Source organism: Mesocricetus auratus, unplaced genomic scaffold (genome assembly GCF_017639785.1).
Source record: "Mesocricetus auratus isolate SY011 unplaced genomic scaffold, BCM_Maur_2.0 Super-Scaffold_100010, whole genome shotgun sequence".
NCBI classification, from domain to species: domain Eukaryota; kingdom Metazoa; phylum Chordata; class Mammalia; order Rodentia; family Cricetidae; genus Mesocricetus; species Mesocricetus auratus.
This window is the reverse complement of record NW_024429194.1, coordinates 73,270,778-73,297,655: the sequence shown is the minus strand read 5'-3', so window position 1 is coordinate 73,297,655 and position 26,878 is coordinate 73,270,778. Positions and strand designations below refer to the sequence as shown.

At 37.4% G+C, this 26,878-nt stretch overlaps 1 protein-coding gene across 5 annotated transcripts in view; it reads left to right on the top strand.

Annotated features, from left to right (window-relative positions):
- The window catches only part of Cntn1 (contactin 1), a 267,254-nt gene that overhangs the window by 108,310 nt on the left and 132,066 nt on the right, over positions 1-26,878 (top strand). Inside the window, exon 1 of one of the 5 annotated variants that reach the window (XM_013111241.3) lies at positions 2,135-2,285. The exons of the other annotated variants lie outside the window; for them this stretch is intronic. The gene's annotated coding sequence lies outside the window, so the exon portion shown is untranslated. Of the gene's footprint in view, positions 1-2,134; positions 2,286-26,878 lie in introns of those variants that run through there. 5 annotated transcript variants of the gene reach the window in all.

Sequence of the window (26,878 nt, the reverse complement as noted above, 5' to 3'; positions counted from 1 at the left end):
AAAGAATATGAGGATGGAAAGTGTGAGCACAGTATCCTCTCTACAAAATGCCTTTCTCTCTACTAAGAGTGAAAGTAACAATGTGTTCATTGGCATAAGGGTTAGCATGTTATTTGTCCTGTTTCTGCCACCAGCCTCTCATACCCATATCATCACCATAGCCAGGGAAGTATACTGATCAGAAAAATCTATTAATGAGGGTAGTCTACTGGCCAGAGAAATAAACCTACAACTGGAAACATAAAAGTCATCACTTCTGCCATGTTTGTCATTGAATGCCTATTGTCTAAGTAACACCTATGTACATAACAGGTACTAAATACATGTGGAACAATAGATTCTATCAACTATTCTTGTTACAGTGAATTTTTCAGACAATATTTTATTTAGCTCATACTGCTAATTCAGTAGACTTTTAGTGGTCCATTATGTTATCAAATGTATGATGAATCTTGTCATAAAACAGTGGAATGTTTTTCAGTGACAAACACCTTATTTTAAATAGCTTCAAAATAATTTATTAGAAGGATATACTGTCACATGATAGAGGGCTCTATAAGCACAGATTGAGAGATAGATGTCTGGGTTATAGCTAGAGCTATACACAGCTGGAAATGTAACTGCAACATTGATGCCAGTTTCCCTGAGCATGGGCTTCAACATATGTGGAGACCAATCTCATGATGCTTCAACATCTTTGTACCTTTTCCCACCAATGATTATTTTTTGCAATACTATTTTTTAAAGGAAAGGCGATTCTGTCAATGTCTAGTTTTGGTCACCAGAATGAACACGGAGGATGTTGATATACCAATTTGGAAATTTTAATGCAAAAATACTGGCATTCAAACTTAAAATGATATTCTGCTCAACAAAAGTACTGTAGGTATGTTAACCAAAGAGAATTTATGGCTCATGCATTTGTTAATGAATGTTTGAGATTGTAATGGCTAATCTTGGTCATCAACTTGACAATATGTGTAATCAACTAACCTACAAGCAGCTGAGAATGCCTGTAAGGGATTTTCTTGATTGGATCATTTAAGGTGTGAAGACTAGCCCTAAATCTGGGCCTCACATTTTTGTGGTAGCCCACATAAAAGAATGTAGATGATCAAGACCCCCTGAATGTGGGTGTCAGTGAGGAGGCCTAGATAATCTATTGAGCCTTGGACAGTAGATCAGTGTTTATCCCGAGTATACAAATGGACTTTGGACTCCCATCCAACAATGTGAGATGCACTCTCACCCTGAACTCTTGGGGGAGGGTCTAGGCCCTGCCCTGGATGAATGACAGACTATGAACACCCCCAAGGGCCTCACCCTCCCTGGGGAAATGAGGGGATATTGGGGGGGCTGAGGGAGGGCACGGGAGGAGGGGAGGGAAACAGAGAAGGACCTGGAACTGACTTGTGAAGCAACCTTGTTTCTAATTTAAATTTAAAAATAAATTTAAAAAAAGCACAAAAGAAAAAAAAGCATGTAGATGAAAGAATCTTTGGCATTTTTCCTTGCCTACTGTCATTTTCATTGTTAAGCACATTCATCTATCCTGTTGATGGTGCATTGGGATTTGAATATAGACTGAAGACAAGTTGAGACATTCAGCTTTGTGGAAGGAACAGCTACCAGATTCTTGATCTTTCCTTTGAGAGTCAACCATAGTTGTACTTGCCAGACCACAGCTTCAATCACTTGGGTATAAAACATTCTTTAATTCATACACACACACACACACACACACACACACACACTCGAATGTATACACATTAACATGTATGTATATACATGTATGAATGTATGTATGTATGTATGTATGTATGTATGTATGTATGTTCTGTTCCTTTAAAGAAGCTTGACTAAGACAGGGATAAGAGTAGTAAGATATTATTGATACCATGTTTTCAGTCTATATTAGAAAACATCATTTTTCCTGTTTCTGTATCCCTACCATTTATGCATTGCCCATATACTGTCAAATGTTGCTAAATATTTTCTATTATCATGCTGGTCCTAAGGTCATCTCCAGTCACATAATGGACAAATAATAGTTATACTTAAGTAGGGAGTAGAAATAATAATGTTGTCTATGAGACTGAATATGTCCCTTGTTGTCACCTTCTCATTCTTAAAGGACAAACTATAAGATGCAAAATGATCAGAAGTAAATGGACCACAAGATAAACAATGTTTGAGACCCAAACTGGGTCTGACGTGATCCATGTTTGAATGATCTCAGACTGTGCTTGGTGATAAAGTCTGGGATTGGCATTCAGGAGACTAAGGTAAGAGGATCCTGCATTTGAGACCAGCCTGAGTTTCTCAAAGACTTTAGACATTCTTGGGCCACATGACAGACTATCAAAAAAGAAAAATAAAAGGGAAATACCTTTGACATTTATTGAAAAAGTTAAATACATGGAGAGGTTCTGAGAGGAGTAGAGCTAAACAGAACGAATAAACATTTTGAAAAAAGTGATGATCTGTGCCAGAATACTCAGCTAACGGAAAAAGCATGGCTTGGTATTTGCCCAGATATATTTGGATGTGACCTTTATAGGAGAGCATCAATGCCAAATACTGTTAGTTTTAATTAAGTCATATTTTAACCATTTTTTGGAATAAAGTTCTTTGGCATAGTAATAGTCTTGAAGTTTTTAAGTGAAAGAAAACCTTTCTAATCTTGTGGGATTTTTTTGCTGTGTTCTCATACACATTTTTATTTTTCTGTTCTCTTTTGTGCTGCTTGATTTTTTTCACAGAAATGGGGATGGTAATCCTAGATTAAAATATCTGTATAAGTGTGTACACACATGTGCACACACATATGATTTAAATTACATTTCCCAGAAGAGAAGATTCTGGGTGAAATCGAATTAGACAGACAGACAAACAGACAGACAGACACACACACACATACACACATTCACCCACAGTGGAAGTCTGCTGCAACACCCATCTTTCTATCAATCTCAGCCTCTCAAGGGCTCATTTAGGATAAATAAAATTACACCTCCAATGTTGTCACATACTCTTTTATCTTTCCCTTATGATTCATTGGGTATCTCAGATAGCTGCAATAAAAGACACTTTTCTTATCACTTGATTTCCAGGGAAGGAGAGTCAGATATGTCTACCTCATAAAAATCAGAAGGTTGACCCATTATGCTTATTACCTCTCATGGTCTGCTCAATCTAGAACATTTTACACTCCATGCTGTGACTGTAGTTACAGTGTCTTTCTTTAAAATCAAATTATTATCTTAAAATATTTATTAGACTATTAAAAATCGTGTGTGCTGTCTTTCTAGTATTCTCAATCCCAAGTGGCACATTTCTCCTACTAAAAATAATTAAAATGTGATGTCATTTTCCTACCACTCCATCCAGTCCCTGCTAAACCTTCCTGAAATTCTTGACCTCTTTTTCTTTAACTATCATAGGTATTTGTGTGTTTGAATAAATATATAAATACAGCATGCTGAGATGAGGAGCTTTAGAAAATGCCTGATGAGGGACAAATGATCATTATAACTGGCCATCCGTTGCCAAACATCAGTCCTAAAAGCAAATGTGTGCGTCTCCCTTGTTTTAATAATTTAAATACTAAAGCACTACTAAAATTACTCTCACTTTTAACTAGATCAGACATTACATTGATGGGGCAGAGAGTGTCACAAAATCAAAGCAACACCAACTTTCTATAATCCCTCTTGGTGTCCAGGAACTTGTTGCTTACTTGAATTTCTTTATCCCTTCTTGGATCTGAAAAAAAAATCCTCTCAGCTTTTGTAGAGAAACCTTATATAGAGCTCTCTCATTGTTTCTATTTTTATAATTCCCAAAGAACTGACAATCTTTTATTAATTTTCATACTCTTATAAATCTATTTTTAAGTCACTTAGTTCCCTGCAGCAAGATATTCTTCACTGTAGTTTTCTTTTCTAAAAACTCAAGGTAAGGCCTGTTAAGATTTTCAGAGTCTGACTGAATAACCAATGGAGTTTTTCCATGTTGATCTACTGGAATAAGTTTTTTTCTACTGTGTTGCCATAAACATCACTTGTCTTAGATTTAGTTACATGCCCTAACAACTTACAGTTATTACTTTCTATATGGTAAGGGAAACATCTAAGAAATTGAATTTTAGAATTCCTTCTAAACTTTCTTCACTTGAGCTTATATACCTTTTGCTAGTTGGACAGTTATGGGTTGGCAAGACAATAAAGGTGTAAAGACACAAAATTTCAGAAACTGTTGACCCTAGATATGAGAGGAAAATTGGAAGTAGACCTCTAAGGGATTGTGTTCAAAGAACTATGATGGGTGAGACTTCACTATTCAAATTGAGATTTGAAGAATGACTTTATTTGTGGATAAACCAAAAACGTTGAACAGGAAACCAAAGGTAGTTCCTTGCTGAGTAGACCTAGCCAAGACACCAAATGATACTTAAGGACTCAGTTAAGAACCCAGGACAAGGCATAGGTAGTCTGTGATGTGGTAACCTGTTCAACAGTGAATAAGACAGGCATTCCGTGCTTTCAAAACCTTGCTCTGGCCTCCTGTCATTCACTCAACACATATTTACTTAAAACCTGTTGTATGTGAGCCAGTGTCCTGGAAGTAGAGTTCAGTGGCTAATGAAATGCATACAGAACCCCCCTTTTAATACCATGAGGGTCTACTTGGAAACTTAGGCAAGAAAATAGGTAATGAACATGAAGATCTTTTGTTTGGTGACAGCAATAGTCTCTAGTCCCTTTGTAGCTTTTTGCACTACCTCTCCAATTATTTTGGTCCACGTTTAGTTCAAATAGAAGGAATGTTTTCTGACACCATCAGGAAAAGCTAACAGAGGCTTAGACTTCTGGTTTACTGGCCATTCCTGCGAACCTCACTATATGAATTGCATTTTACATCACTGTGACAAATATGCCTCAGCACACCTCCAGGGAAGGAATTGCTGGTTTTGCCACAGTTTTATAAGTTTTAGTACATGTCAGCTGCAAGTCTGTGCAGAGTGTGTGGTGTCAAGGAACTAACATCAAGGTGCTCAGGAATCAGAAAGAGGGAAAGCCTGCACTCCAAGATTTCTCCTTTCCCTCTTTCTTTTCTGTCCCCTAGTTGATGGGACATGACACCCATACTTGGGATGGTTCCTCTGTCCTTCAGCAGTCCTCTCAGAGATGCACCTAGCAGAGGGATTTATTGATTGCCTGCGTGATTATCAACCCAACCAAGTAGACAGATGAGCTTTCAACCTCCAAAAGAATCTTCTAAAATTATACTTCCTCTCACACCCTTAAGAACTGACATAAATATTCATCATAGATTTAAAACGATTGCAAAAATGTATTTTTCAACATATTGTACATTTTGACATTTTAAAATAAATCTGTTGTCTCACCTAAATATACCAATTAGAGTCTGAGTAATTATTTGATGCTTCTTTTTAATTCATTTAAAATATTGGAAATAGCTCTTGTAGAACTTTATAAATTATACAATATTTTCTCTTTAACTTTTATTTTCTTTCATGGAATTTTGTCATGTCTTTTTCTTAAAAAATGATTTTATTGTCCTATCTTGTCCTTGAATTAACACATTCTTAGCATTTAATTTTTTAATAGTCATATATCTTATGAGATGCTTTTCTAATAAAAATTTTATTAATATACAACTGTCTAAGACTATACCACTTCAATCCAAGTTATGGAAAACTGCTAGTAACAAAGGAAGTATAACTTTATAGGTGATGTATTGCTTATGTGGCAAAGGAATTAATTCCTCTGCCTTTTATAGAAAGTTAGTGCCAAAGTGAGATATGGTTTGCTGTTTATTGTTTTGAGTTTTCATTTTTAATTCATTAATTAGTACAGATGGTAAAGTCAAATATAACATTTATTTGAACACTGAATTACATGGGAAATTCATATTAACTTCGACAGCTTTCTTATTGATTAGGTTGAATGCAAAGAAGTGAAAATACCTGATATAGGCTAAGTAACTTCTTTGATGCTCATCAATTTTCTCAATAGTAGTAGCAATCTTTCTCAATATTGTATCAACAGTCTTTACTGTTTGGTTCCTCTATGGGGTTTCCATGTTGAGTCACTCTGCTTGAAATTACAGAAGAGAAAGAAAGTAGATTTTCCTTTGTAAAATAAAAGGAAAGTTACCAGGAAGGCCTGAATTAAAACCACATCTTCCATCTGTCATTGAAGTGTCTTCAGCACACTCTAGAGAAGATTTCTACACCCTCAGGATTACAGGCAAAACATTTTGCAAACAAGTAACATTAAGGAAATCATGGAAATAATTAGAAAGCTAGAAAGAAAGAGAATACATCTGAAGTAGAACACTTAGTAACTCCTTTTAGATTAGAAACATGTGTAAATGTTCTAAAATCTGAGAAGAATAGAGGGTTTTTATTATTCCTGATAGAACAGAACTGAATAGAGAAGCGTGCAGCCATCTGCTGAGTAAACAGAGATGTTTATAAAGGCTTACTTGCCAAGGTACATGGTTTATACTGTGGTCATCAGCCATCTGTGTAAGGCTGGAGAAGGCTGATGATGGTTTTGTGTGCTGATTTTAGGAGCTGGTTTTGAGGAATACAGGTTGTGGGCAGATCAAATAAGAGCAGCATGGAAGTATTGTTGTGTCAACATTTTCTGAAGATAGAAGAGCTTATATCTGTTGACATTATAATGGGCACTGACAACAGACTAAATAATACATGAATTGATTAGTGTACTTACAGAGTGTGATGACCTCCAAGCGGTTGAATCATCACAAAGACTCACGTTATCACATATAATAACCCCATGGGAGCTGCATCATGGTGTGCCATCCCCCATTTCAAATTTAAATTGACACTTTTTATATACTCTATTGTCTCACAAGGTCAGTTGCAGCTGGGGTCACAGTTGCGTATAAGGAGAAAAGGCTAGAATCCTGGAAGTGGATCCTGTGACCTTTTCCTCCTTATAGGAAATGTAAATGACATAGCCTACTACCATGCTGTAGACATGGCTTTTATTGTATTGTTTTGTCCACTTGTCATGGCTGTTCGACAAAGGCAATCTCTACTCCAAGGTAGCCATGCAGCAATCATATCAGGCAAAAAGAAAAGAAAAAAGTCATAGTGCAACAGGTATTAAAAACTAGAAGGATATGTACTGAGTTGTGACAGAAGATTCTCTGGCATAAGTCGGGAAAGGAGAACTTGAAAAGGATACGGAGTCAGGGGGCCTAGGAAGTCTCGTAAGAAAAATTTTAAGTCACAAACAAAAGTAAAAGCAGAGACAGAGTACCTGTCAGTGCCCATGTGTCTCCAGATGCTACCAATGTCTAACCCGGAAAAAAGGGTGGTTGGGTTGGGGTAATGCAGATTTTCCAAGAAAGAATCTTGTTCTAGATCAGGAGCATTTTCTCCACTTAATTTTATTAAAAATATTTTCTGTGCCTTTGACCTGGGTTTCCTCTCCTTCCTTCTCCTAGACCTATAATTTTAAGTTTAGACTTTTCATACTGTCACAGATTTCCTGGATATTTTGTGCTTGTGTTTTCTTTAGATTCTTTAACTTATCCATTTCTTGTACTTTGTCTTCAAGACCTGAAATTGTCTTTTCTGTATGTTGCATTCTGCTGATGTTGGAAAGGCTTATCTCTGAGGTTTTTTTTTTTACATCGTAAGTTTTTCATTTCCAATTATATTTCAGTTTGAATTTTCTTTAGTGATTCTGTTTCTACATTAATGTTTGCATTATTTCATCCACTGTTTGTGGGTGATTTCATAGTCTTAATTAAGGCATTTATTCATATCATCCTTAAGGTCCTTGACCATATTCTTAATTGTTATTTTGAATTCCTTGTCCTGTACTTTAGGTAAATTGTAGTTCTTAGGGCCTATTGCAACAGGGTTCCTGGCTTCTAGAGAAGGCATATTGTCTTGAATGCTAGTGTTTGTGCCTTAGCACTGGAATCTAGGCATCTGGATTTATGACCTTTGAGGTGTTTCTTAGGGATAGATATCTGGTCTTATCTTTGTTGTGTGGGATTGGTTGTTGTTGTTCTTTGGTTGTTGTTGCCCACTCTGGATCCTAGTCAAGTGTAGTGACTCTGGGGTTCCTATTAGAGAATGCTTCTGTGGTTTGGAGAGTGACACAAAGGAATTCAGTTGGGATTGGAGCAAAGGCTAAGAGGATCAATAGGAGATAGCTAGGGAACAGGGGTCTACACCAAGAGGCAGAGTCTGGAGGAAAAGACTAGATGACAAGAGGAGGGGCTCCTGCAGTCTGGATGCAACAACTCCGTAAGATTAACTGCGGAGATACTGGAATAGAGAACAGAAAATATACTGAAAACTGCCTACACTGTCCACATTGTGTCCCTTGTCCCTGGTAGAAAGTGTTTCTTCATATTGGCAGCTGACACAAAGGAATGGAGGCAGACTAGAAGGGAAGGCTGAGAGTGTAGGCTGAAAATAAATAAGGGACCCTAGCTCCACCCAAGAGGCAGAGTTCCTGAACATATAGAAAAGGGTGGGGGATATGATTATGTTCAGAAAGACCTTCAAAACTCCAGCAAGGGAGCTCTAGCTAATAAACATTTCCAACAAAGTAGTAGGATACAAAATTAGTACCTTTCCTACATACCAAGGACAAACATACTGGCAAAGAAATCAGAGAAACTACTTTGAACAATGGCCTCAGGAAAAAAAAACATATCTTGGACTTCAATGAAAAACTTGTATAATAATAAAACTTAAACTTTGAAGAAAGAAATTGAATATATCTGAAGACATGGGTCAGCAGAACTAATATTGTGAAAATGATCATCATACTAAAAGCCATCTACAGATTCAATGCAACTCATCAAAGTTCTAACAATTCTTCACCGAAATTGAAAAAAAAATCCATACGGAAACATAAAAATTCCAGGATAGCTAGACTAGCTCTGTAGACCAGGCTGGCCTAGAATTTACAGAGACCCTCCTGCCTCTGCCTCCAGAGTGCTGGGATTAAAGGTGTGGTTCACTAATGGCCGGTGTAGGATAGCTAAATTAATTCTGAACAGTAAAAAGCTGCTGGAGGTGTAGCCACCCTAGATTTCAAGTTGTACTATAGATCCTCTAAAAATCCACTATTCACACCTCAAGGTACCAGTAAGATGTGTTGGTGTGGGAAATTTTAAGATCTACTTGAAAAACCACAGACCAGTTGGCTGCAGTGATTAGTATCCCTCCCCAAAGTAGAATAAAAAGCATCATATTATGATTAGAATTGACTACAATAGAAAAACGAAATTTACAGCAGCACATTCTTTGGCTTGTCACATGACTATGTTTTGGCTATTATAATTTAACTAAGACTCTTACAGACTTACAGAACAATAATACTTTATTTCTGGCACATTTGGGAGCCATATTCTGCAAGCTGGGTACTATTGAACATCTGGGAATTACTACGAGAAAAGAAAGCACAGGTTTGGGTTTAGTAAGTTTCTGTATAGCTAAGAATTAAAATAACAACCCAGGATGGCCAAGAAACAATAACTATAATATCCATAGAGAGTGATTTGGGGGCACCCAAAACAAAAATACCCCTGCGTCAGCATCTCTTCACCCCTTCAATTCTGTGGACACATCTCTTACATTATTCTTCAGCCTCCTGGACCATCTCCTTTTCCTGAGATGCATTTGGGTGCTTCTATCTGCTCCTGGGCATTGCTCCTTGGGTGCTTCCTTGGTGACTCAGCACATCATAGAGATCTGCAGTTCTGTTTTCTTTATGCAGCATCATCATCCCTCACTGCTAGATCTTGATCCCTACATCTTCAGATTGTAAATGCCACATGGTGAGAGGCCAACTGCGTTTTCTTTTAAAGCAGTAACTGGAAGAACCAGATGGTTTAAAAAGTTGTCAAGTGAATAACATAGCATCCACTTTCATTTATTGTGGAGTTGAAGGTTACTTACTATTTAGAGATTTTCATTCTATATTCCCATTGTCAAATTCAGGCGTCTTAAAAAACCAATAAAGTCAATTTGATAGAAATATTTGACAAATAGTCAATTATGGTAATTGTGAATAAAGTGCTACATTGACGGCTGATTATGAGTTTAAAACCAAAGACTATAATTACTTTAATGGCTATAAGACTTAAACTAAGAACTTTCAAGTAAACATCCAACTGTTGAAAAAAATAGCATGATCGGATACTAAATTCATCACTGAATTCCCTTGCAAAAAGTTTATTATTACTTCTTTTCCTTAACAGGAACCAAAGTCTATCTACCAAAACATAGTATATTTGTGTAGTCTCTTCAGAAGGGAAGTTGCCATTGAGCTATATTGAAAAAATGTGTGATAGTTTTCCCTTTTATGTTGCTGTCATAGTTTACAAACTAAATACAAATTAACTCTAACAACCATCAATTACTTTTTCCCTGAGTGGATATACTGAAATGGTAATTATTTGGACTTGTGAATGTAAATAATATGCTTTTGAATACAATTATTTTTCTAAAAGAAAATGTACGTGTTCTCTGGGAATTATTAAAGAAATAAAGCAAAAATAACAGCATAACATCAGTGTGTTATAGAAAGAAGGAACTATGTATGGTTGTAACAAAGACATTCTACTGGAGGGACAATGGCATTCATTAAAACTGTGTATAGCCATAACAAAGGTATTCTATTGTGGGAAAACCACCTTTTATTATACTATGTATGGTTGTAATAAAGGCATTTTAGTTTAGGAACAGTGCTATTCACTGGAAATATGTGTGGTTGTAACAAAGGCATTGATGTGATACTGTAGATTAGCGTAGTTCACTGGATCTATGTGTGGATGTAATAAAGGCATTCTAGTGTAGGGACAATGCTGTTCATTCAACGATGAAGTATAACAAAGGCTTTGCACTGCAGGGGCAGTGCTGTTCATTGGAACTCAGTGTGGTTGTAACAAAGTCATTCTAATATAGCGTCAGTACTGTTCATTGGAACTATGTGTGTTCGTAACAAAGGCATCACACTGTAGGAGCAACACTATTCATTGGAACTGTGCAGGGTTATAAGAAAGGCATTCTACTGTAGGGAAAGTACTGTCTGTGGTTGTAACAATGGCATTTTAAGAAGAGTGCAATTCAGTTGGAACTGTATGTGGTTGTAACAACAGGTTTGTACTGAAGAGCCAGTGCAGTTCACTGGAACCATGCGTGCTTGTACTAAAGGCATTCTACTGCAGCTACAGTGTTGTTCATTTGAATTATGTATGATTGCAGCAGAGAAATTCTACTATAAAAAACAGAGCCATCTTTACTTTTTTGTAGTGCAAGTTTCTTTGTCAGCTCTAACATTAAAACGTAAGATAGCATTTGTATTAACTCATTTTCAATATAAAACCATATAATTCTAATCATACTATTTTTCAATTTCTTTTCTTGATATAAGACTACCATTGTCCTACAATTAAGAATAGTTTGTTACATGTTCTAAGTATTTTACATTGTCTTTCTACTTCCTCTCAGCAACTAAATGAGTATGATATTACTATGATTCTTTCTAACAGAAGCATGACTTTAGGTTGAGAGGGAAAGATTTTTACCCAAAGTATAAAGTCATAGGATGTTGGTATAGGGTTTAAACCACCCCATTCTGTGAGTCCAATAAAAATGTATAATCACAGTTATATTCCTATGGAAAGTGAATTTAAAATAACATACACTTATGACTGAAAATACTTGCTTAAAAATTAATTCTAAAAAGTGCTATAAAATATAAAACAAGATTTTTTCACTTGAATTTAAAAGGTTATTGTTAATATCTATTCCTGGCAGTTTTAGTGACTCAGTTGAATTATATATGAAAAGTGCTAAAATATGAATGTATGATGTAATGTATAAATGGAATTCACATCCCAAGGAATAACTATCATCTTATATCAGACTCTTTAATTTGATCTTCTGAATTATGCTTATAATTAAAACATATACATCTTAAAACATGATATAAACTACTCTGGTTTTATTGTTAAAATATTATTCATATGAAAACTTATAAAAATATACTAATTATTCTTTTTTTTTTTGGTTTTATGAGACATGGTTTCTCTGTATTGTTTTGGAGGCTGTCGGTCCAGCCTGGTCTCGAACTCACAGAGATCAGCCTGCCTCTGCCTCCCGAGTGCTGGGATTAAAGGCGTGCGCCACCACCGCCCAGCTTAGTAATTATTCTTTTCTTCTTCTAAGTACCATGTTAAAATTTTAATGATTTAGATTTAAAAATATTTTTAATTCTGCAAATCACTTTGAATTGATGACCTTCAAAGCTTTTGTTTTTTTTTTGTGGCATCCATATTTGTCTAAAAATTTTGCATTAAGAATGTAAAATTTGAAATATGCCAACATCTCTTAAAGTACATATCTATAAATGTAAAAAACACTTTCAAATTCCCTTACTAGCTTTATTCTTGATGAAATTTATCTCATTTTGTCACCTGCTAACAGACACATTGTTTGTTTCCCAGTTTGGAAAATTTCTTGTTCCAGCATTTCCCAAAGGCATTAAGACACTCAAAATCATCAAAGATCATCAACCTGGAAAAGTGATATCCAAGTTCATTGTTTCATGATATTGATGGTCAAAGATGTGGGCAATTGTGAGAATAAAGAAAGACATATCAATATTTATTAAGAGATAGTAACATGAAGAATTAGGAAAGAGTGAGAAATCAAGAAGAAAAAATGACTCCCCCAGAGATAAATATCCCTGAGCTTCTTTGTCAATGGCAGAAAATGGACAAGTGTTGAGATAATTGCTTCATGATTGCTCTCTTCTGTGGACTATTATGGGATGAGTCAATAAAGGGAACATATGCTATACACATGCCCACCTACCATCCAGCCTAACCAGGGAAATGAACCACCAACCCTCTATAGAAATTCTTTTTCACAATTCTGCTTCTCTAGAATCACTTCTGGTACCTCATATGTATAGTAGAGTTCTCTAGGTGAATATGACTGATGGAATACGTCCATAAAGGAGTTTTACCAGATTGGCTTATGTGATACGATTTGGTTTGTCCAGCAATGGTTGTTATCACATAAGGGAGACTGAGAATTCACTGACTTCTCAGCCTGTGAGGCTGGATACCTCCTCCGCTGTCCCAGTGTGATGCTAAAGATCTAAAAAATTTCTAGTTAGGGGTTTGTCTTCAGTCTACATTGGAAGACCAAAGAAGTTAAATGCCTGCATCTTTGAAGGGTGTGAACATTAGTGGCATCATGAGGGTAGACAGGAAATGCCCTCAACAACAAGGAGAGCTAGCAGGCAGAAGCAGATTTCCTTTTCTCTCAGACCTCTCTATATCCAGGCCACTTCAGAGAGTGAAAGTCTGTTCCTTAGGTAATCTATCCAGGTAATGTTTTCACAGACCCATCCAGAAGCATCTCTGTTAGTTAATTCTCAGTCCCATCAAGTTTACAACCAAGATTAGTCACCATAGCTTTCATTTCAGTGGTTTTCTTTTCCTAAACATTTCAGTGAGAAACTTAGGCATAATTAAGTAGTTTCTTTTCAAATAAAATATTATCTTAGCCTTTAAACTCACATACTTTGCAGACTTTCTGTTTTTTAATGAGATTGGCTCACACTATGTAATCTTTTGAGAAGTTTTATATTAATCTTTTATATTCCATCTAAAATTAATATACTGGGAAAATGAAGTGGTGTGACCAGGGAATGTGGGGGGCAGTGAGGTCATACAGTCTGGCCTTGATCAATTCAGAGATTAACAACTAAGCTGGGCCTTGGATTGGGCTCAAGCAGCCCTGGCTATGGGTTTTCAGGCTGAGATTTTGAAATAGCACAATGGCGTTAATTACATCACAATAACTTTAATTAAAGACACTAAGTCAAATGTTGCCCATTTCCTTATAGAAAAGTTATCATGACTTGGAAATGTAGTTGCCTCAGCAAGATATTGTGTTTTGACTTTCTCCAGAGGTTTTTCTTGTATTCCTCATTAAAGAGCCTATTATTCTGGAACATGTCTTGTAGAATCTGTGGCTTTAACAAAAATGTTGAGAAGACAATGAACATCCCACTTTACATATCTCCACTCATGGGACTGCCAGAAGACAAACTGACACAAGTATCTTATGTTGCTGCCCTAGCCCCTTCTCTATGCTCCTCTCTCTGCATGTTATGATGGAGATTCCCCCGAAGAGAAAGAAATCAAGAAAGAGGTGAGGTGGGTGGAAGGATGAAGAAGAGTAGTGATGACACAGCAAAATAGCATGGCAGGTGTCAGGAAGCAAGGAAGGAAATTAGAGAAACTGGGTGAAAATGGAAGGAAAAAAAAAACCTTGACTTTCCCCCAGAAACAAGAAGATACAATGCCTATTTTGAAAGAGGATATGGGTTCACAGAAACCTGAAACTGATGTTAAAAATCAAGCCTTCACATGCTATGATATTTTTATTTTGAAGGCAGCTGTATTATATCTTGTCCATCCACTGAGCATTTAGAGATTTTTAACAAAGCAGAGAAGAGCAGCTCTTTAGGCTCTTTACATTCCTAATCAGCTTGAGAGGGCCCTTTTCTCTATGTAGATAGATCTCATGCTCTTCAAGTGATGGGTTGGGGTTACTTTGATATCTCCAGGTATGGGACAGTGGCAGCAGACAGATAGGAGCAGCCACAGGAGGTTCCTTCCCTGGTCACACACCTCTTGAAGGCCTCAGGAGGGACTAAGAGATTTACACTAGGTTCAATAATGTGTAGGCGGAGGTACCAGGTTTCTCAAAGCCTTACTCTTTGAAATCATTGCATCTATGAACTTGCCTGTACTCTTACTCTTTAGAGATGTGACACTTGTCTTTCTCTTCAAACATCAAAAGGAATATACCTTCACTTTAACAGATCCGAACACTACGAAACTCCTGCCGTCCACCCCAGGGAAAACGAGGGCTTTCCCATTGACTCATTGAGAAGTGATAGCTTCTAATGAAGATTGCAGCATATATAGTAAAGTCTGTGGTGATATTTTGTTTATGATCTAACAAAATAAAGCTTGCCTGAAGATCAAAGTGCAGAGCTAGCCACAGTAGTTAGCTATAGAGGCTAGTCAGTGGTGGCACACACCTTTAATCCCAGCAATCGGGAGACAGAGGCAAATGGATCTCTATTAGTTCAAGGTCTCCCTGGGCTACACTAAATTGATCCTGTCTAAAAGAGAAACAGGGCTCACACAAAGGTGATCCTAGCACTTGGGATCACATGCCTTTAATCCCAACACTAGAGAGGTGCAGAAAGGAGTGATATGACTGGGTGGAGAAAGGAATATAAGATACTGGGAGGAGACAGGAGCTCATTGAAGTCTGAGTAGTCATTCTGAGGTGGCAGTCTGAGGACAGGATTGCCCCTTTAGTCTGAGCATTGGGAGAGATAAGAACTCACCAGTGGCTGGCTGCTTTGCTTCTATGATCTTTCAGCTTTCAGCCCCAGATAGATGACTCTAAATTTTATTATTAAGAGCAATTATTATCTCTACTACGAAACCCCATGTTTGCAGAATTTGCCTCTGGTTGCTACAAAGCTGTGGTGTAGTGTATGTAGTATACAGGGAATGCACTTGGAGCAACAAGTATTCACAAATAAACATACAAGAGAGAGTGAAGGCACAGAGAAGGGAGCTCTAGCTAATACATATGCGCTCATCCGTGGGATACTGGAAACTCCAGAGCCAAGTATATTATAGAGGTGAAAGATGATCTTGAGGTCTTTAATTTAGGAAATGAGGAGGTTTCTCTTTTGGTGAGATTCTTTGTTTTTCTTGCTTTTGTTTTTTTGTTTTGTTTTGTTTTTTTTTGATGGGGACGATGTAAGTCTGTTGTTTAAAGAAGATGTGGCAAGCATTCTCTATTGAGTAAGTAGGTGTAAATGTATTTACAGAGTCGATAGTGTGATAAAAGCAAAGCCATCAAATTTGGGAGAGAATGATCGATCCTTTTGGCTAGAATGCAAGGCACAAGTAACATAGAACTGAAAATGCGGGAATGATAGATGTGATCACTCGGTAGTATATTTGCAATTAGAGCTATGGACAAAAATAATCTATTCATGGGTCAATATATGGCAATAAAAATGTACATATCTTAGCACTCCTTTGATGATGTCACAAGCCCCAAGAGAAGTTGACTGAGGAAGGGTGTGTGCTGGATGGAATATATCACTGAAAATGCCAGGAGTAGCTAGGGCTTCCAGAATGGACAAGAGTACAGATATTATAACAATATTTTCACCTTATTGCTCCAAGATGTTTTCCTTCTCAGGATTTTGCAATACTTTATACTACTGATGAATTTTAATTATGTACACATACTGGTAAAATAAACCTTGGTAATAAGGTTGTGCTTTTTCTTTCTTTGGCTCAGAAAATGTTTGGCAAGAGAAGGAACTCATGTCACTAGCAACATAGGACCCATTCTAATCCTATTCTAGCCTGAAAATGAATAGTGTCCTTGAGTGATTTGAATTTACCCTCCCATAGGTCTCTACCGATACTCTGCAATGGAAATATTGCAAAGTCTCTGGTTGTAGATTTTCTCTCTTTTGTGCCATCAACAATATTCCTTTCCTAGGAAAATTCTCTTGGAACAATTTCTGCTGTTGCCTACTCCGTAGGGTTCGCATGATGGAACTTAAGGCAGTATCCAGTCTTTAGGAAGCCTCGGCCTATCCATATTATTCTACAATTAATGCAGATATCACTAAGTTACTCGACTGAGTTTCTTTGAATCAGTTCTTTTCTTTTAAAGTGAAAGAATTCCACTAACAGTTCCCCAAACCTTAGGTGTGAGGGTGTTTGCTAGGTGCATCTGTTGGTGTGAGGGTGTTTGCTAGGTGCATCTGTTGGAACTGGAATGCAGAAGTCTGTATTTTGGTTGGTTGTTGCTTTTTGTAGTCTCAATCTGTTGCAAAGCAAAGTTGCCTGTTTAAGCAGGTCTTCATTAATCCACGTGATAGGACACCCCTCAGAGCCAATGCAAGAGTAAGAAGCTGTGGGAGATCTGTGTTGACTATTTTATAAGATGTCATGAATATTTGTGAGGTAGGTGGTGTGTTCATGGGATCAAGACCCTTTTTACTCTCCCAAACTGCATTTCCCTTTTAAGCCATTTCTTTCTTTCTTCCTTTCTTTTGTAATCTTGGTTGTAAAAGTTTTTTATTTGTTACATTTTTGTTTACTTTTAAGATTGTAGCTTGATTAAAATATTACTACTTTCCCTTTCCTCCCTCCAAATCCTCCCATATATTCCTCCCTTTTCTCCGGCAAATTCATGGTCACCTTTTATTTTTGTTTTGTTTTTTGAGACAGGGTTCTCTGTGGCTTTGGAGGCTGTCCTAGAACTAACCCTTGTAGACCAGGCTAATCTTGAACTCATAGAGATCCACCTGCCTCTGCCTCCTGAGTGCTGGGATTAAAGGCGTGTGCCACCAACGCCCAGCTCATGGTCTCTTTTTAAATGAGTTGTTATTGCATGCACGCACATATAATATGTTTTATATATAATTATATACATGTACAATTATTGCATATATATTAAACTAGTTGTTATTGCATATGTATATTTTTAAATATAATCTGATGGGTCCATATAATGTTACTTGTATATATGTTTTTTGGGCTAAACATTTGGCAGGGACAACCAATTAGCATGCTTTTCCCTGGAGAAGACCACCTCAACTTCTCCCAGCCACCCTCCATTCCCTATAGTTCCTTGGGTAGGGTCCAGGCCTCATGAATGGGCTTTGCCCACCCACTTTGACACACTTGTTGGTGTCTTCCTTGTTCAGCTCACATTTGGGTGGCCATGTTTGTGAGACTTTATATGTTTAACTTCTGATGTCACTAGGAGACACAATCTCACAGCATACAGCCTGATCTCTGGCTCTTAAAAATCTTCTCCCAACCTACTTCCATACTGTTTCCCGAGCTTTAGGTGTGAGAGTTTTGGATAGATGGAGCCAATGGGACTGGGCTCCCCATGTCTACATTTGATTGGTTGTTGCTTTCTGTAGTGGTCTCCATCTGTTGCAAAGAGACATTTCCTTTATGGGCGGGAAGACTACATTTATCTGTGGGATAAACATTGTAGATCGTCTCCATGATCATTTGCAAAGCTCATAAGAGAGGGAAAACCACAGTGCTAATAACATGACAGATGGAGTTACAAGAGGCTTAGTGCACATGCATGACAGTTAGGGAAATCTCTGGAGTCTTGGTTCCTAATACAGCCAGGAAAACTCAACTGTAAGGCTATTTAATCACAGACTGGCAAAAACACCATTGTCAGGTAACAGCAGCATTTTGCTCAGCGATGCCACATTCTGTTCGTTGATTACCCCATCTCAAATACAAACATAGTTTGTCAGATATGTCGTTCCTGAGGCACAGTGCTGAAAGAAAACAGATTAAAGGAGAAAAGATGCATCTTGGCTTATGGTTCCAGCACATTCTGGTTTGGGGGATGTGGTAGATCTCAGTAGCTCACACCCAGTCAAACGAGAAGCACAACGAAGGCTGAGTAGTGGTCTTTCTCAATTCTCCCCCTTTATTCCACTGATAACCCCAGCCTGTGGCATGGTGCTGCCCACATTCAGGTCAGATCTTCACGTCTTGGGAGACTCTGTAAAATCACTCATAGAAGTGCTTCCCTAATCTAGGCACTCTGAATACAAACTGAAGCAGAGGGGAGGCATTGAGTGAAACAGACATTTTCTCACTTGAAGTGGTTCACCAGGAAGCTAGGGGCCTGGATAATCAATGACCATCAAAACCACTCCAGACCTCTAGGTTTCCGGTCCTTTGTTTCATGAACTTTACAAAAAATTTCACAAACTGTGGAAGGGTGAATTTCAGAAAGTCTTATTACAGGAGAGATCTGAAGAGACAGCAAGCAAGCAGAGCCGTGTAGCGAGAATGGACCCAAGGCTTTACTGGGCATGAGTATGTGTGTGATCCGATCAGACAAGTTGTCCCACCTATGAGGTGTTGAAGTGCCTCTCCACCCTGGTGTCTGGACTGCAGTTTCAGGCACATCTTCCTGGGCAAATAAAGCACCAGATCGTGTAGAGTTTCCAGGAAGCTGCAGCCATAAATGTTCTTTTCTCCTGTGTTAAAGGAGAAGAACGATTAACAACAAGAAACCAGAATAGGAACCAATGCCCATAAACATTATTGGTCTCTCTGACCTCTAGCCAGGACAAGGTGTCAACAGAGCCAAGGACATTTCTGGTTTCTAGCCAAGACAGTTTGTAGTCAAGGGCAAGGAACACAGTGGTTGACTCTCCAGATCCCTGCTCTCAACTGCTTGTCCAGTGTCTCATGTCTCCAACAACATTGACAATCAACATTAATCACGTGTACAAAGTCTCCTTTTAACATGTTTTAAATTAAAAATATTATTTTTAGCATAAGTAAAATAGCTTAGAGGAACAAAGGTTTAATGCTGCATTTTTCTTGTTTTAAAAACATGAAGCATTATTTTTTAATTTTCTTTATGATTTCAGTGTTTGAAGTTTATATTTGATTTGTTGCATTTGCGTGAATTGGTATATTTAAATATGGTTAAATGGCATCTTCCTTTCAGTTATTCTTGAGATGCAGTTTTATCCCTCTGTATAGGATTGCACAATGTACAGTGCTTCTCAGTTGGGTAACTTGTACAGTAACCTCATGAACTAAAAATCAAGTCCCAGTTCACACATAATTTCTTCTTTAAAAGATTACCAGGTGATTTTAATTAGCATCCAAGGTTCAGGTAAATAGAAGACTGCTTTTTACAAACTGAATGTGTTGTTTTGAGGTGTGATTATTTGATGTCTTTAGAAAAAAAAAGATACAAATCAACAGTATCTACTGTGTTTTTTTTAATTTAACTCCTTTATAATAAAAAGTATTACTAAAATCATACAGCTATGATGGAACTTGTAGTTGTGTCACCTCAAGGTCAAAAGCTAGTGTTTGTAGAATCAGCATTCCAGTCCTCACACTACAGCTTCCAGATAGCCACATTAAAACTTTATTCACAGTGTGAAAACGATGCTCTTAGGCATTTTAAACAGACGCGAGTGATTGATATGAAGATACCCTGTCTTAAGTCATGTTGCTAGGAAACAGTTTGAAGATTAAATCTCCCACAGAGACATCTTCCACCCTGTACTAAGGAAGGGTGATGGTATGCTCTGACTTTTAAAAAGAGGGTTATTCTCTGATTTCTCTTTATGTGTACATACATATGTGTTTGTGTGACAACTTGTTCACTCTCCATTTGTGAGGTGCCTGTGGAAGGCAGAGGGCATCAGATACCCCTGGCTCTTGAGCTACAAGTGGTTGTGAGTCCCCTGAGGTGTGTTCTGCGAACCTAAATGGCAATCACTCTTAGCTGCTGAGTTTTCTTTCCAACTCCAGTATACCCTAATTTTAAAAGTAGGTGATTTCCCTTCAACAATTTTATTTTGAATTATTTTTTCAAATTTATGTTATACTAAAACATAGAAATTCTTTTAAAAACATATGTAAGGATAAAATTGTAAGTATCCAATGATATTTACCAATGTAGCCATTATTATATTATATATAATCACAATGAAAAATTCATCTTACATCTCTCCTTAATAATTTTATTACCAATGAAATAGTTTGTCCTTTACATTAGGAGAATTTGGCTATATAGAAAATATAATGAATCTAAAAAGCTTCTACAGTGTACTACACAGAAAACAATGTATTTTGGTGATATTTCATCATGTTTTATTTTCAGATAGTACATGCTAGTTTATGGTTTGCAAAATGGATTTTTACTTCAACTATATTCTAAGAATCCTTGCCTTTTAGCATGTATATTCGTTTAATTCCTTTATAATTATTATAATTTTTGTACTAAGATATCTACCTAAAGCTCATTTTGTAAGTTGTAGTGCTCATAATTTTTCTCTTCCTTTAATTCTTTTCTTAGCTTATTTTTTAATTTCTTCATTATTTTAAGACAGGATTTTACTATATTGCCAATACTGGGCTTCAAGTTGCAATCTTCCTACCTCAATCCTTTTGTCCTGACATTATAAGTGTGCATTTCCTCACTTGGTATTTCTGCCCTCTCCTTTTCAATTTTTGTATATTTTGCAACTTGAAATCAGGCAGTGTTTATTCTGTTTTTCTAACAAAGTACTATATAAAATATTTTTTATGATTCTAACACAAGGCTGTTTAATGTTTTATTTTTTGCTTCATTATAAATAAATCAAATTAAGCCATTAGAATGGGTTTTTATGGTAAATTACTATGTCAAAATATCAGAACTCTCTTCAGTCCTTTGGTACACAAGTAGTTATTTTCTCAAAATGTTGTCTTAGTTACCATACCTTAGTTGAATAGAAAAATTAAATCATTCTTTTAATTTCTTCTTCTTCTTCTTCTTCTTCTTCTTCTTCTTCTTCTTCTTCTTCTTCTTCTTCTTCTTCTTCTTCTTCTTCTTCTTCTTCTTCTTCTTCTTCTTCTTCTTTTCGAGACAGGGTTTCTCTGTGGCTTTTGAGGCTGTCCTGGAACTAGCTCTTGTAGACCAGGCTGGTCTCAAGCTCACATTCTGTCTATTTCAACACTGAGTTTTACTAACTTTAATTCCATAAAAGTGTATTCACATATATAAGCCTATCTGAGTTTGTATGTTTATATGATGTAAGTATGAGTGTAGTGTAGGTATATGTATTATGTGTGTTTTAATTGTGTGTGCATGTGTGCAAGCCCGTGGGCTGTACACAGGTACACATGCATGTGGAAGCCAGAAGTTTATGCCAGGTGTTATTGTTTGGCTGGTGGTGGTGGCAGTGGCGGGAAGGAAAGTTACACGACACAACAGAACTCACCTGGGAGGTTTATTGGGGGAAGGGAAGGGAGAGGAGACTGAAACAGGCCTCCGGAGTTAGGAGCAATGGGAGGATAAAAAGAGAGATACGGGAGGGGCATTTTTATGAGGGATATGGCACAGAGGGAGAGCTCTATATAGTGGCCATGGCTTGATGATGTATTCTGTCAGAACACTTAGTGCTTGCCAGTATAGATGCCTGAGTACTAACCAGCATATGAGCACAAGGGCTGCTCTTAGTAGCTGTAGTTGAGGACCCTAAGGGCAGGCAAGCGTAATGCCTGAATGCTAACACCAGGGTCCTTCTTCAGTTGTTATCTAGCTTGTTGTATTTTGAGACAGATACTTTCACTGAACCTAGGGCTTTCTGATTCAGCTAAACCGTAAGGTTCCAAGGAAGTTCACACTCTGTGTGCTGGGCTTACAAGCATCTCAGTGTCCCAAGCATCTAGCAAAGGAACCAAAGTTGTCATGTTTGTACTGCAAAACACTTTCCCAAATGAGCCATCTTCCCAGCCTATGCATGTTTACTTTACAGTTATTTGTACTTAATGTTTCATGTAAATCTCCAACCATGCCTACCAACTATGTATCTATGATGATTGTATAGTTATTCACATCTTTAGCTGTGAGTTATTTAGAACTTCGTCTACAACAAATTTCAGATTTTTACCAAATTCATATTTTGGCTTTATAATTTGTTTTGTTTTAATATAAGCGAGGAAAAAAATCCCTGTTTTATTTTCATCTGTTGAAGGATTTTACATGATTACTTGCCTTAACTACTAGTTTTATTTTCAATGTTTTAACTTTTATATTTGAACATTGAATTCATCTGAGTTTATATTGACATATGAAGTGAGACTAGAATGCATATTTTTCCCAATTAGGAAATTTCATTACAATAGTTCTTCCTGTTGAATATTTTATGTCCTTTACTTCCTTCCTTATTTCTGTCTTTACCCAGTAGTTATTCAGTAGAGTTATTCCGTTTCCATGAGTTTGTAGGATTCTTGTTATTCCTGTTATTTTTGAAATCTAGCTTTAATCTGTGGTTGTCTCATAGCATGCAGGGAGTTATTTACATTTTCTTGTTTCTGTTGAGATTTGCTGTTTGACCAAGTATATGATCAATTTTGGAGAAAGTTTCATGAGGTGCTGAGAAGGTACATCTTTTGTGGTTGGATGGAATGTTCTGTAGATATCTGTTAGGTACATTTGGTTTATAATGCCTGCTAGCTCCAGTATTTCTCTGTTTAGCTTTTTGTCTAGATAACCTGTCTGATGGTCAGAGTGGGGTATTGAAATCTCCCACTATCAATGTGTGAGGGTTGATGTGTGATTTAAGCTTTAGTGATATTTCTCTTAGAGAAATGGGTGTCCTGGCATGGATACTGCTTTTGCATCTATTCTGTCTGTGTATTTTTATTGGGAAATTTGAGTCTATTGAACTTCAAGTCTTGACATTTTATGAACATGACATTGGTGAGAAAAGTACAGCTTCCCTCTACCCTTCTAGCTTCTTTACTTAGATTAACATTAAGACAGATTAAAGGGAGAAAATATATTTACATATTTTGTGTGCATAAGGGCATAGTGTGAAAAGAAATACCCTACCCTCCACAAAACCAAGATAATTTTGTGTCTTCTTCCTGAGTTAGGTAATTGGTTACACATTTTCCATTGAAATGCATAAAATAACTTACATATTTAAAAAGAGCTATGTAGATGCATTAATTTAAACTTCAGAAAGTAACATTTAAAATTATATTTAATATGTGTATGACATATGTTCAGGTGTATATGTGTGTGTATATGTGCATGTGTGTGTTGACATGCATATGTGAGTGTGGGGGCACACATACATTGGCACACATGTGTGTGGAAGTCATATGTTGGTACTTGCCTTCTATTTTTTTTAGATAAGGTCTCTTTTGTTTTGTTCACTGCTATGTACACCAAGCTAATTGGTGCATGAGGCCCCAGGGATTCCCCTGTCTCTTCATTCTATTTCACTGTAAGAGTGTCAGGATTAACCCGACTCTGGTTTTCATGCTTGTATGATAAACACTTTGCCCACTGAACTATCTCTGCCTGGGAATCATTATTTTAGGTGTTCAAACCCAATGGCAGAAACAGAGCTCAAGTCTATAATGAAAGATGTTTAAGAAACAGGAATAAGTCCAGATAGACTTGTAAATTTGCCTAGTCCTTTCTTGTTCTATATTACATTAATCTTGGTAAGTAATGTGGCTAAGAAACCAAAAGCAAGGAAATAGATTTGCCTGTGTTTCTCTTGTTTGTTAGTGGATATTATTTTCATATTTCTTTTGTTAAAACAGGGGAAAGAGTAGAAAGGATTTTCAATTCTAATTTTCCAATTTAAAAGTTTTATGTGTACGGGTGTTGGCCAGCATGGATGTCTGTTCATTACATACATGTCTGGTGCCCATGGAGGCCAGAAGGGTAAATTGGATCCCCTAGAACTGGAGTTACACATAATTGTGAGCTGCCATGTGGGTGCTAGAAACTGAACCCAGGTCCTCTGGGCAAAGTGGGCAAAGACAGTGCTCTTTAGTACTGAGCCTTCTCTCCAGACTGTGCGGAAGGTACTTGCAAAATAACACTGCCTACCTAATAGTGAAGGCAGCAAAGCTGCCAAAAGCTTTGTAAAAGGATTGTGGAGACATCTTTTCATTTTGAGAAACAGAACAGAGTCTCACAAGGTGAGCGGCCCTGTACAAACAAAACAAAGTCAAAGGATTTGAAAGATACATGAAAGTGAATAACATCTAAAAAGAAAATGTTCACTGGGGGCCTCTATTGCCAGAACAAAGCCCTGCTCATGCCTCTGTGTTTACCAGCATTACCTTGCTGTGGTGTGCAGACCTGAAGCAGCAGTTGCTTGCTCTGTGAGGCTTGGCAAGAGATCCTTTGAGAATATGTTAACTTAACATAGGGAAAGAATTTGAGAGTTCCTATCTCGATTATTCTCTGTAAGATTGCAACTTGGTGTTGGCAAATTCATACCCATCTGTCCATTTAATGAATTCATAGTGGAGGAGGAATTGGTGAGAAGTACCTAGGCCTATGTTTGAGATCACTGTCTCCATCATCTTCTGTTCTGAATCATGAAATGGAGAGGAAAAACAGGGGTGGGATTGCTATGAGTAGTTTAAAATGAAGAAACAACAGGAAGTTGTGGAGGAAGCTAAATGGCTCTAGTGTGAGGAAAGGGGGGCCAAGCATAGGGCTTCCATCTTTCCAGACCTTCCCCTCATCCCTCCATACCTCCAGATAGCCTACATATACCAAATAATCCTTTACATCACTGCCAGATAAAAACTTTGATGCCTCTGGATACCAGAGGCTTGAAGTGAGACAGTGAGAATGCTTAATCAAAAAGAACAATACTTATCACGAAGGAATTCCAAGCAAGAATGAGTGTGCAACAGAGAAACCTGACTTCTATTTTGGTTTTTCACACCTCTGGAAGGGAAAGGTATCTGACTTGTAATCCCAAAATAAATGAGCAGATTATTAAAATGTATGTAGTAGACAGCAGGACCTTGGTGTTAGAAAACAATGCTGCTCATTTTAATTACTTAGTGCTCAAGTGAAGGGGAGAAAACATGATTGCATTTCTAATATCAACAAAAGTGCTCATTTCTGTCTTGGAGAAGAGGAAAACTCTTGTGTATGGTCGTCACAGTCTGAGTGTACTTAATGCCACTGGCTTGAAGTAGTTAAACAAGTGGGTATTATGTTGTCCATGCATCACCACCATAATGAAGAACTATACTCAGTCTTTCTGAATAAGTCCTCTTGTATGAAAAGTGGGGATGCTCACAGTACAGTTCTCAGCATGTCATTGTTAGTCTTAGAGACAGTGCTTCACACTAAGAGCAGAGTTCCACTGTTACCTTGGTCTGGTTGTTAGAAAAAAAAATAAGCAGCTAGACATGAAGTTTCTGGGGGTGAAAATGATGTTGGGGATGAAGATGATGGTAGTGATGGAAATGCTGGGGATAAAGATGATGCTGGTGGTGAAGATCTCGCACCTGGAACAGCTACTGACATCCTAAGCCTGTGCAGGCTCTAGAGAGAAAGGCTGAGAATGATGTCTCATGGGAGGTGTGGCAGCAGGAACCAAAGCCTTTTCCGAGACAAGGGTGTCTCCACTGAGGACTAAAGCTGCTCAGAGACACTGATGAGACTAGGAAGTCATTAGTGCTTGTAGTATGAGTTGAGTGACCTCTTCCATCTGGCAGTGTGTCTTCACAGGTTTTGTCCTTATGTGTGTGTCTGTGAGAACAAAGGCAAAAAAACTTGGATCATTCTGCCTGGCTGGCATGGAGTGTTTCTGCTGTCAAGGCTTATTAAATCCCACTTTGGGTTATTAGATTTGATTTACTGGGCTGGCATCTCAGCATGGGGGTCTTTGTAGTCATCCAGCTATGTCAGATCAGTTTGAAGTATACTGGAGTAAAAATGGAAGTTAAAGCACATTTAGTCAGATCATTATAGTTCAGCAAGAGAGCCCCATATAAAAGTTAGAATATCTCAAGCATTAGTCAAAGCAGCATATCAAAATGAGTAGGCAGAGTTTTACTGTCCTGGTAGCCGTCTCCCAAATAACCACTCAGAGTCTTAATATAAATTATAAATGATTGGCCAACAGCTCAGGCTTGTTACTAACTAACTCTTACAACTTAACCCATTTCTATTAATCAGTGTGGTACCCGAAGCTCGTGGCTTTTGCCTCTATCCCATTTTGTGTGTAAGACTCATTTTCCTTCTGGCTGGTGACCCTCTGACTCTGCCCTTCCTCCTCCCAGCATTCTTTTTTTTTTTACTTTTTAAATTTTTTTTAAATTTAAATTTAGATAAGAAACAAGGTTGCTTCACAAGTCAGTTCCAGGTCCCTCTCCCTTTCCC